Source organism: Rhinatrema bivittatum, chromosome 8 (assembly GCF_901001135.1).
Source record: "Rhinatrema bivittatum chromosome 8, aRhiBiv1.1, whole genome shotgun sequence".
In the NCBI taxonomy this organism is placed as follows: Eukaryota; Metazoa; Chordata; class Amphibia; order Gymnophiona; family Rhinatrematidae; genus Rhinatrema; species Rhinatrema bivittatum.
The window spans coordinates 133376106-133386670 of record NC_042622.1 but is presented as its reverse complement, the minus strand read 5'-3'; the positions used below and the strand labels follow the sequence as shown (position 1 = coordinate 133386670).

Sequence of the window (10565 nt, the reverse complement as noted above, 5' to 3'; positions counted from 1 at the left end):
GGGTCTTTTACCAATTCCTTTTACAGGGTCTTTTTTTTTTTTTTTTTACTGTTTCTTCTCTCTCCACCTGTCTTCTTCCCTTCCTTTCTGAAACATTCACTCAGGCTCTCAATCTCACATGCTGTCTCTCTCTCTCTTTCTCACACATACACATGCACGCTCTCTCATATGCTGTCTCACACACAGGCTCTTGCATGCTCTTTTTTACACACACACACACACACACACAGGCTCCCACTCTCACATGCTGTCTCACACACACAGTTTCCCTCTCTCACACACAGGTTTTTGCATGCTCTCTCTCTTTCACACACACACATGCTCTCTCTCACACACATACATTGGCTCTCACTCTCACATGCTATCTCTCACAATTTCTCAACTCTCTCTCTCTCTCCAGAGCCTCAGCCTCTCTCTCCCCTCTGGGTCTCCTCTTCTTGGGCTATGTGAGATGGGATTCACGGCAGCCCTGCCACAAACACTGTTCTTTTTCTGCACATGGGCTGATGTTCCTCCTCCTTCCTGCCTGCACGGTTCCGGCAACTTTTTTCTTCTGGGCTGCATGGGCACGAAGACAGAGGAGCACCCAGAGTTTTGGGACCTCATCTTTTTTTCGTGCTGCAATGGAATGGGCTCCTGCTCACTTTGGGCAGTGGTAGCTTGGACTCCACCGCAGCCCCAACGGTCTTCCTGCGTGGGGGGCAGGGGGGGAATAAAAGCAGTGTGGAGTTGCAAGAAAAGTTGTGTGCGGCTGTGCACTCACACAACTTAGAGGGAACAGTGGTCCCCACTCTTATCGTGCGAGTCCTCATCTGATTCGCTGCAAGGTGTCAGCTGAGGAATGATATCAGATACAAGCGGTGCTGCCCTCCTCCACAGGAACACGCATGATCTTCACCCACTTGGTACTCCTTCCTGCCTTTTGTCAGGAAAGGTGGCCATTTTTTTAAAAAGCAACAAAACCTCAAAAGGCACATTTTAGCTGTTTCTCTATCAAAAATGATGCAGTTTTCACTGAAACTGACAAAAATTAGTGGAGCATATGCACCCTCTCTTGGCCACTGTCCTTCTTTGGATGCTATTTTGTAACCTCCCTTTTATCGGGGGTCACCTTCCCAGCCCTGGAGAGCACTGGTTGAATGAAATCAGGGTGAGAGGGAAAGTTCTCTGGATTCCATGGAATGGGGGCAATAAACACTTGCAAGGCCACTGAGCAGAGGTTACTTCCGAAAATAAACACACAGTCCACACACATGCTGTGCTCCAACCAAGAAAATGTTTACTTAAAGTAGAAAAAATAGCAAAGTTCAGCAGTTACAAAAACAGACTCAAGCAAAGCTCATACCATTCCACATCCAAGACAAAATAACCTCTGATCTCCAAAAATCTTTGAAACATACTTCCATAATGCACACTTCTTATGCACAGTATTATGCAAGTTCTCATACCTCAAGGCGCTGCCCAAGACCAGTCTCCCTGCTTTCTGTTGATGAAGATCCTAGATTCCCTCCTATCTTCCCCGTAGATTTCCCTTATTTTTCATGGATTTCAAAAACGGGAAACCCAGGCCAGGCCACAGCTCTTGCTGTTCCTAACCTGTCTCCCAGCGCTAGGGATGTGCAGTTGTTTGCAATGAAACAGGAAATAAAGATGATATTTCCTATTTCGTTGTATTTTGGGAATTAAAAAAAACGATAGGAAAACCCATAAAATTTCATGTGTTTTTTGTTTTCGGGGACTGGTTAAAAAATGCTCCTAAAACTTGCCCCAACCCTTCTCATTTACCGTATTTAAATATAGAGTCCTTCCACTCTCCCAACTCACCCAAAGTCCGTCCGTGGTGGTCCAGTGGGGAGGGCCCAGGAGTGATCTCCCGCTCCCAGGCTGGCAGCTGCCATTACCGTCTATTGCCCCTTCCATGTGACAGGGGCTGCCCAATGGCACCAGTAACCCCTGTTACATGGTAAGGGCAACGGGCCGCTGGCGCCAGTTTGATTAATGGCAGCCACCAGGCCGCGAGCGGGAAATCACTTCCTGGCCCCTCACTGGACCACCACAGTGAGTCATGGAGGAGGTCGGGTGTGTGAGGGGACTTTATATTTAAATACATGGGAATGGTTGGGCAGGTTTTAGTGTGGGTTGTTTTTTTTTTTTTAATCCAAAATTTTACCAAAAAAAACAAAAACAAATGATGATCTGGGGTGGACTTGAAATGTCCCACCCCAATCTAAAAAAACAAAATGTTATGAAAAAAAAAAAAAAAAAAAATTATTTACTAAACTCCCCCTCTTATCTTGTGGGAGGCATTTTTATAGTCCCTCCTTGTCCCATCCTGTTACTCAGCTATAACATACACACACCCTTTGAACTCTATCTGAACCTTCCTTTGCTGGAAAATGCTTATTACTAAACCTAGATTATCTCTGGTTCACATATAGTGGTCAAGGAAAGGCCACACATAGCGCTTGATTTTATAAACTAGTTACATGCTTAAAATTGGGTTTTACACATGTAAATGCACTTTCCCCATGTAAGTGGGCTTGTGAAAACTGCTACAATATATGTCATTGAATGGTCCATTGGATTTACCCGCGTAAATGCACTTTATATGGGTAAATGGCTTTTCAAAACTGCTACAATAATATGTTACATTTACACATAACTCCTTTTAAAATAACCTCCACAAATTTTTAATTGTGTAGGGAGGGCATGACTGGGGGGGGGGGGCACAAGGCTGTTACGTTCACCTAGGGTGCCGAATACTGTTACACTTTATATATTATATATTACTTTATATGTTACCTTTATATATATGTTAACGTTATTACCCCTTGTTCCATGTAAACCGATATGATATGATCTGTATCATGAATGTCGGTATAAAAAAAAAAAGCACTAAATAAATAAATAATGACCACCAGATCCTACACACGGGTTTGTGTACGCCACTTCCTCAACCCCAATAGAATCCTACAGCCCTTTTCCTCTCCATCAGCTGCCCACCCTGCCTCTACAACTCCACAAAGTTAGCAAGCCACCACAAGCATTTTCAAAATTTGTGACTTGTCTATAATCAATGTATGTCCAGTGGCACCGTATAAACAATACATAGTATAAATGAAGAAATGGTGAAAAAGTACATCAGTAATTTTTATGCTGGGAATGAAGGGACTGTATACTTGAGATCTCAGTTGTGGCCAAGATGAAAGATGCAGACAGAGTTATCAGAAGCATGTCCCTCACTACCTCATCTCCCTTTCAGACACTCTACTAATCGTTTGCAGGAATGTGACCTGGTGTCTTTCCAACAAGATGACTGCAGGTCTGGACCTAATTGGTAGCATTATTTCCAAGGCAAGCCTATGTGATAGAACAGATAGAGTCACCTACATAACAGTGAAACAACTTCCTTTCCTCTTTTAAAGTGACAGTACTAGCTATATATAAATATATTTATTCAGTTGATATTTAAAGCAAACAACCTTTTAAGATCTTTTTTTCACTTATCGAGAGTAATTGTCAAAAGGAATTATGCACAAAGACCCCAATTTATACATGTAAATCAGCTTTTGGAAATTATCTCAGGGGTTGTATGGGGGAAAGTATGTGTGGGGCAGGAAAAGCATTTACATGCATATTTTGATTTTCAAAATTATGCACATAAATGTACACACAGAAAGTTATACATGCCCAAGAACAAATATAACTTCCCTTGCATATTTGTACATGGATTTGCTTTGAAAAACTGGAATAAAATCTGCCAGTACTTTGTAGCTATACCTGGGCCCCTGAAACTTACCCTCATAGTGAGTGGAGGAGTAGCCTAGTGGTTAGAGCAGTAGACTATCAACCAGGAGACCAGGGTTCAAGTCCCACTGTCATTCCTGGTGACCTTGGGCAAGTCACTTTACCCTCCATTGTCTCAGGTACAGACTTAGACTGTAAGCCCTCTGGGGATAGGGAAATACCTATAATACCCCTGAATGTAATCCACTTAAAAGTGCAAAAACCAGAATAGAAAAAAATCTAAATAAATAATTATCTTCCATTCCTGAGGAGATGGTAATGTTTTATTTGAAATCTCCTCTTACTTATCCATTCCTGCTCTTATTGAATCTATGTAAATCCAGGAGCTACTCTGCAGGACCTCACTGCTGCAAGAGTGATACATATAAAGCATGAATACAGCACCAACAGCTGGAAGAGTGGGTATTCATCAGATCCCATGGAGGCACCACATTAATACTCAGAGTCCTTTCACCTTCTCTGAGTGCACCTGCTATTTTTTTAAGCTCTGATAGGTGAAAATGCCAAAAATGTCAGTTTACTACTCCTTACTATTCAGATATGCTCTGCTTGTAAGCTCATAAAGTCACAAATACTGCAGATTCCCTGCATGCAGGCTACTGAAAAACCTTCCAGCATAGGTTTTTGTTTTTTTTTCAAAATGCAGATCTATTGAAAACCACAGTTTGCAAGTTAATTCTAAATACACAGCTAATTTAAACTGCACAGTTGATTCTGCCACAGCATGTTCAACTGGCTTAAATTCCTTACCTGGAAAAGTAAAATCTTCTTGTGATTCCATCTTAACGCTCCTAGGGCAAGTGAAAGCACAGTGCTTAATCCAGTTCTGCCCCTTTACTGTCCCTAGAAGCAGTAAAGCAAACACAGCTAATTAATTCTGCCTCTGGAACCCAGAAAATCACATCTGATGGCAGCAACTTAACAAGTTCAACACTGACAGCTAAGAAGAAATTGGCTTGCACAAGAAGAAATCGGCTTGCACTTTTTTCCTTCCTGTTCCAGAATTCAGCTCAGAGACTAAAACTCTTCCTGTTCCACAGAGTCCATCCAGCTTGTTGCTCTGCCTCCATGTTTCTTCAGCACTTCTTGTCAGCCAGAGAGCAAAGTGAGAGCACTATTCAAACCTCTGCTTCAAGAGAAGTGTGAATCAGCAGCCATGGCTCTACCTTTGCCTCTGGAGAACTCCAGTCCAGATAATCCACTCCAGGAAGAACCTGCAGCCACAGTATTATCCTTGTGGGAGCCTGCCTTGTCTAGCTTTCTGACAATCTCAAGGGACTCCAGTCCAACTGTGCTGCCCTAGGAGGAGCTCAGTCCAGCCAGTGGTTCAACTTTTCACTTGCCCTATGCTGGTTATCCAGTCAAGGGACCCTGGGCCAGATGTCTCATGCTCCATGCACCCTGTGCTAGCGATTTCTCCCTCCACTCATCCTATGCCGGTGATTCAGTTTTCCAAGAATCCTGAGCCAGTGGTTTTACACTCCAGTCACCCTGTGCCTGTGGTTCTGCCTTTTGGACACTCTGAGTCAGTAATGCTTCTATCCAAGCACCTAGATTACCCAGAAGGGGGTGTTCTTCCACAGCTTGCCTGCCCAGCAGAGGGCATTCTGCCAAAGCCTGACTGCCCAGAAGGGGGCGCTCTTCCACAGCTTGCCTGCCCAGCAGAGGGCATTCTGCCAAAGCCCGACTGCCCAGAAGGGGGCGCTCTTCCACAGTCTGATATGTGCCCAGAAGAGAGCAACTCTCCCGATGCCAGTTTGGATGTCCAGCCTTCCAGTCAAGCTTTGCCTTTTCACTGCAGCCAAGTCATGCCTTGTTTACCTGTCCATAGCCCTCAGAAAAACTGGAACCTAGGGGGAGCTACTGTTTAGGATTTTGGCTGTAATACAGCCTTATCCTGCTTTCATGATGCCTCCCCACCAGCAGAGGTCATTAGGATGACTCATTACTAGTCTTGCCGAGTTCCTCCTCGCTGCCCTTACCGCATCCAAGTCCCAGACTGTTGTAAAGCTGTCTTGCCATAGTAGCCTTGTCCTCTAATGTCACTTCTGTCACTTCTAGCTCCAAGACCTGACCCTCTTCTTGCCTTGTGGCCTACGTACTTTCTGCTTTGCCTAGCCCAGGCGCCACTGGCTGTGCTAACCGTGCAATTGCAGAGGGTGGCATCGGGAGCAGGGAGAGGCCCACGCTACCAAGGGCGGACCCGATCCCACCAACGGTGGAAGAAGCAGGAGGCCCGTGCAGCCCCAACAAGCTCCATCCCCCTGGCAGCGGAAGAAGAGGCGGCCAGAGCAGAAGATGGCCCATCCGTCCTGTAGCTCCTCCTCATTTGTTGGCCCTGCAGAAATTCCACACTCGCGCTGCTAGCACTTCCTGTATTCTCATCTCAGCATGCATGGGTTGAGAATACAGGAAGTACTAACATCGCAAATGTTAAATTACTGTGGAGCCAACACATGAGGAGGAGCTGCAGAACAACTGCTCTCCCCATAGAAACAGGTACAGGCTGGAGACAAGCCTTAAGAACATAAGCTATGCAATACTGGGTCAGACCAAGGGTCCATCAAGCCCAGTATCCTATTTCCAACAGTGGCCAATCCAAGTCACAAGTACCTGGCAAGCCTTGGCTATGTGGACTCACAACTATGACATATGGCCAGGGGCGGATTCCCGCTGATGACCGGCCCGGGGATTCACCGCCCAGGAGATACCACGTGGTCTGCCGAGCATGGCTCTGTCACAGCCGTGCTCGGAGACCACGTGACTAGAGCGACCGGCCCACCGGGGGATGCCCGATCCCCCGATAGGGCAATCCGCCCCTGTGTATTGCCCCCGCAGAGACTTACTGGCCCCCAGAACTCAAGGGCTCAACCTGCGGGGTAAGGGGCTGGCTAGGCAGAAGATCGGCTCTTGTCCTGAGTTTGCCAAGTTAATTCTAAATACAGATTAATCCACTGCTTCAAAGAGAGATTGATGCTAGAGAAAAATTACTAAATTTAACTGATTTCTTGGAAGCCTTTATTTCTGATGTTAAAGATAGGGCCACTTTGCTTGTGATCTTCGCTCGCCAGATTGACAAACAGTGGAGCTTAAAGTTGTTTTTTCGTTTGAAAGATTCTTTTTTTCTTGGCTCTAAGATAAATATATTCCCAGATGTAGTTAAGGATACCCAAGCTCGAAGGAACATTTTTCTTGTTAAAAAACCTAGAGTTTTGGCTCTAGGGGCTTCTATTTTACTTAGATTCCCATGCAAATGTTTCATTAAATTTCAAGGTGTTAACTACATTTTTTTCGATCCCATTCTTTTGGAGAATTTCTTATAAAACAAAGCTCTCGCTAAATGATATGTTTTGCCTACCATAACGCTACGGCCAGAATTCTCACAAACACCAAAAAAAGGGATCATATCACCCCTATCCTCCAGCACCTTCACTGGCTGCCGATTAAATACAGGATCCACTTCAAAACCAGTATGATGATACACAAGGCTCTACATAACATCTCTCCTCTCAACCTAACTTTTCAACTCCAGCTACACAACTCCAAGAAACCAACAAGAAGTGCGTACATGAATAGGCTACGCACCCAGCCGGCAAAAACCTCCCTGAGGAAACGTGCACTATCCACAGTGGGTCCCACACTCTGGAATTCGCTCCCTCCGGATCTTCGCCTTGAACCTTGCCATAGTACATTCAAAAAGAAACTAAAGACTTGGTTTTTCGCACAAGCATTCCCGGAGAGCTAAGAGCAGGAAGATTTACAATATCAGTATAGCTCCCTGACCCCATCCGCCTCTGTGCATAAGTTTCTGAATAGTTCGGTATCGCAATTTAATTAGTCATGATAGTTCTCTGTAAGAACCTCTAAGTTCCTTATGCTCCTTTATGTTATTTGACAATTGTTTCAATGTTAATTGTTTCAATGTAAGCCGCCCACGAGGTGACAGTTTTTACTTCCTTGTAAACCAGTGTGATATGTATATTATACAGGAACATCGGTATATAAAAACTAAAAATAAATAAATAAATAAATAAATAATAAATCTGGGAAGTACCAAAAATGTTAAGATACTAGTATTTTCTTTGGTTATTGATCTTGTGTACATATCTCCCCATTATGTGGTATGCACAGGGCCGGAGGAACCACTAGGCGAGCTAGGTCTGTGCCTAGGGTGCCGCGATTTAGGGGGCACCGCGGCAGGCGGCAAAATTTTGAAAGGGCAAAAAGTGCCCTTTCAAAATTCTGCCAGCCCCCGCCTCACCGTGCCACCCTCCCAACGCCCTCCCTTGTGGTCCAGCGGAGGGCCCGGGAGCGATCTGCCCATTGGCCCCTGTCACATGGTAGGGGCTAAAGGCCACCGTCGCCATTTTGCTTAGTGGCAGCCGAGGCCCCGGGAGCGGCAGATCGCTCCCGGGCCCCCACCTGGACCACCAGCTATTTTATACGTTTTCTTTTGGGCGAGGGAGGAGGAGTCGGGGCTGCGTCCGGGGGTGGCGCAAGCTGAAGGTGCCTAGGGCGCCCAATCCCCTTGCACCGGCCCTGGGTATGCATAGTTTTACATATTTGCTGGTGGCAAAATTTTTCTTGTATTCATTTCCTGTATTTCTTAACGCAAGATGCTCTTGTAATCATGTTAAAATTTCCATAAACAGAAAATTAAAAAAAAAGAGAGCAGCAGTCAGTGTTGTGGCCAGACCTGCTGCTGTTCTCCTTCAAGTGTTAGAGCTGGCAGGGCTGGGGTGGGAGTTTTGCTAGCGTGGGATAAGGAAATCAGGACGTAGAGGGTATGATGGGGGAGGGGAGGGTGTATGGGTGCTAGGCAGGGGAAGAGTTCAAAGGTGTTCATCCATATATATTCTATTCTTGTCAGCTGTCTGTTTCTCCTTCACATTTTTTCTGCACTTCTGGATGGAATTAAGAGGTGAAACTGAGTACGAGCAGCGTTGATGATTGTAAATTCTATTTGTCTGATATTAAATTACAAGGTTGCATTTTATGAGGTTAAATTCCTGGATAGGTGAGGGTTGGGGAAACACTGCTAATGAGTGAGAGTAGCAGTGGTTCTCTAACTTCAGTCCCCATAGCCTGTTCCAAAGGAGAAAAGGATTCTAATCTTATCAGCATCTCCAGAGCTGGGAGGGGTTGTTCTAGGAAAAATAAAGGAGAACTTTGGGAGAGTTTTGACTTTTGTAAAGGTGTTTTTTTGTTTGTTTGTTTTAAGACCCTGCATTTGCCCAGGAAGAAAGTCACCCTTGTCTGAGGGACTGTAGGAGAAAAAGCTGCTTGTTTTTGTTGTACAGCAGGCGTGACCAACTCAGGTCCTCGAGAGCCACAAATGGGCCTGGTTTTCAGGATATCCACAATGAACATGCATGAGATAGATTTGCAAGCAATGGAGGCAGTGCATGAAAATCTCTCATGCATATTCATTGTGGATATCCTGAAAACCTGTTCTGTTTGTGGCTCTCAAGGGCTGGAGTTGGCCACTCCTGCTGTAGAGAAACAGGAGGGTAGCAGTACCCTGGGAATGAATCTTTTGAGAGAGTGTGGGGAAGGATTTTTTTTTTATTTAAAGCTTTATTGGAACATATAACACTACTAAACTTATTGCGTTCACATTCAGCCCCTCACTTGGGGAAGAATCCTTTAACCACCATTCCTGCCCACCAGAGGAGGAAGATTTCTTGTACTTTGATTCATTGTGTTGGGCTTTTTGTCACCAGAAGCTCAGTTTATGGAGTTTAAAATCAGAGGATAGAGATTTATTTTTCTGAATTGGACTTTAAAATTTTTGGTTACAGTAAACATTTTTTTTTAAACACCTTGTTCAAGTGTCTCACCTGCTTCTTCTAAATCCAAGAAGCCCTTAAGCAGGACATCTGTAATAGAAATCCTCAAGAGTCAACGGTAATTTATCCTCCTCCTCTTTGCTGGAAGAACCCCAGCACCTTTGTAACTGCTGTGAACTATGGGCTGACTATGAATGAGTGGATAAGGAGAAGCAGGAATAAGACTGTGAATCATGGGGGGGGGATTACACCTATGCACATTGAAGCTCTGAGTTCTTTACCAGTGACATAATGAACGTCTGAAGCAATGTGTCAGCCAATCAGAATGCAGGACTATTGACCCAGCAATCTAGGTCACACCCATGAGAAACACCTTTAGTGTGTCTGCAAGCAAATCCACTGCTAATGAAGGCATTATCTATTTCTCTTCAATGCAGGGAGGTCCATTAAAGCCCTGAAGGCTTTTTTTTTTTTATGCTGGAAATGTAACCCCTACTCAGAGGTGAGTAAAATTAATTTACAAGTTTAGGACTTCTAGTAGTCTATAGTACTGTGTCCTTGTCCTGGAGTTCAGGGGTCCTAGACTCAGATTTTGTACACACAACTTTTAAGAGCACAGCATTTGGGCTCCTAACTCATGTTTTGTGCACGTAACTTTAAAGAGCACAACTTTTATGTGCACAGATCACTTTTTTTGCATTCTAAGTATATTTTTGTGCACATAGTTCTGGATTAGTGTGTTATTTTTAACTCCCAATGTGTTAGCATACTATTAGCTTGCTGCATCAACAGTTTAGCACATGAGTAAAGAAAATGTGCTTTGATTTTCAGAGAACCTCTTTCTTTTTTTTTTTTTTTAACCTAGTTCTTATTACATTGAGCTCTCTGTGATGCAGGACCACCTAGGTTTCCAGTTACTTATTCAGCATTCCTTCTGGCTGGCTCCTGAACAGCTTTTACAAAATCTGA

At 44.4% G+C, this 10565-nt stretch overlaps 1 long non-coding RNA gene across 2 annotated transcripts in view; it reads left to right on the top strand.

Moving 5' to 3' along the window:
* Nucleotides 1-9932: 9932 nt before the first annotated feature.
* LOC115097504 overlaps nt 9933-10565 on the top strand; it is a 31632-nt gene continuing 30999 nt past the window's right edge. The window contains exon 1 of one of the 2 annotated variants that reach the window (XR_003858291.1): nt 9933-10098. This is a non-coding gene — a long non-coding RNA (uncharacterized LOC115097504). The remainder of the gene's footprint in view (nt 10099-10565) is intronic. The other variant, XR_003858290.1, reaches the window with a different exon arrangement.